The following is a 1,558-nucleotide window of genomic DNA, read 5'->3' as shown; positions in this document are numbered from 1 at the left end:
TAATTATCAACATGACTAACTGATCAGGCACATATCAGCTCCTAACTTAAATTACTCTAACTATTTATTATCAAACTTAGAGGTTAAGTGACACCCTCCCTTAAGTTAGGAGCGTATATGTTCAGCATGCCTAGTTTATCTCGGAGCCTACTAAACACGGTTGGTGCAAGTGCTTTGGTGAGCAAATCAGCCACTTGCTCATGGGTTGAGATGGGTAGCAAATGAATGAGTCCCTCTTGAACTTTATTCCTCACCACATGACAATCCACCTCTATGTGTTTCGTCCTCTCATGGAACACAGGGTTAGATGCTATGTATATTGCTGACTGACTATCACAGAAGATGTTGATAGCCTTGGTAAGAGGGATCTGCAGATCCTTCAAGATGTAACTAATCCATTGTGCCTCTCTAGTCGCACTCGCTAATGCTCGATACTCTGCCTCGGAGGATGATGAAGCCACTGTCAATTGCTTTTTACTCTTCCATGTTATGAGTGAGTTTTCCAGGTAGAAACAATAGGCTGAAATTGATTTCCTAGTGTCTGGGCATGCTGCCCAGTCCGAATCTGAGAACCCAGTCAGATTGAAATCTGGTTCTGATGTGAAAAACAACCCTGCTGCTGGGGCTCCTTTTAAGTGCCTGAGCACATGATGTGCTGCCTGCATGTGCTGTGTGGTTGGGCAGTCCAAAAACTAACTGAGCTTTCCAACTGCGTAACTTATATCAGGTCTGGTGTTAGCTAAGTACAAGAGCCTCCCAACTAGCTTCCTATAAGCTGAATGATCCTTCAGTGGTTCTCCTCTTTCTCTGGACAGCTTCACGATATAATCCAATGGTGTTCTTATTGGTTTGCAACCTTCAAATCTTGTGTCTTTTAACAAGTCCATCACATACTTTCTTTGATAGAGAGCAATACCTTTCTTTGATCTTGCAACTTCCATCCCTAGAAAGAACTTCAAATCTCCTATGTCCTTGATCTTGAATTTCTCATCCAAGATCCTCTTAATTCGATCGATTTCCTTTTCATCATTTCCAGCTATCACTAAGTCATCCACATAGACCAGCAGTGCTGTAAAACCAGATTCTGTCCCTTTCGTGAACAAGCAATGGTCTGATGCTGACCTGGTGTATCCAGCTTCTACCAAGATAGAATGTAGCATGTGGTTCCATTGCCGACTAGCCTGCTTGAGTCCATACATCGATTTTTCCAGCTTACACACCTTCCCATCTTCAATTTTCAAACCTTGTGGTGGCCTCATGTAAACCTCCTCCTTGAGTACGCCATGCAAGAATGCAGTATTTACATCAACTTGTTTAAGCATCCAACCTTTCATGGCAGCCAAGGCTAGCACAATCCTTAGTGTTTTCAGTTTTACCACTGGGCTAAATGTGTCTAGATAATCAATACCGGCCACCTGTGTATACCCTTTTGCTACTAACCGTGCCTTGTACCTTTCTATCGAACCGTCCGGGTTGTGTTTTATCTTGAAGACCCACTTACTTCCAATCGCTTTCTTCCCATGAGGCAGAGTTGTAAGCCTCCACGTTTTGTTCATTT

Source organism: Arachis ipaensis, chromosome B3 (genome assembly GCF_059453495.1).
Source record: "Arachis ipaensis isolate K30076 ecotype BB chromosome B3, ASM5945349v1, whole genome shotgun sequence".
Taxonomy (NCBI): Eukaryota; Viridiplantae; Streptophyta; class Magnoliopsida; order Fabales; family Fabaceae; genus Arachis; species Arachis ipaensis.
The sequence above is the reverse complement of the archived record's forward strand: the minus strand, read 5'-3'. Positions refer to the sequence as shown.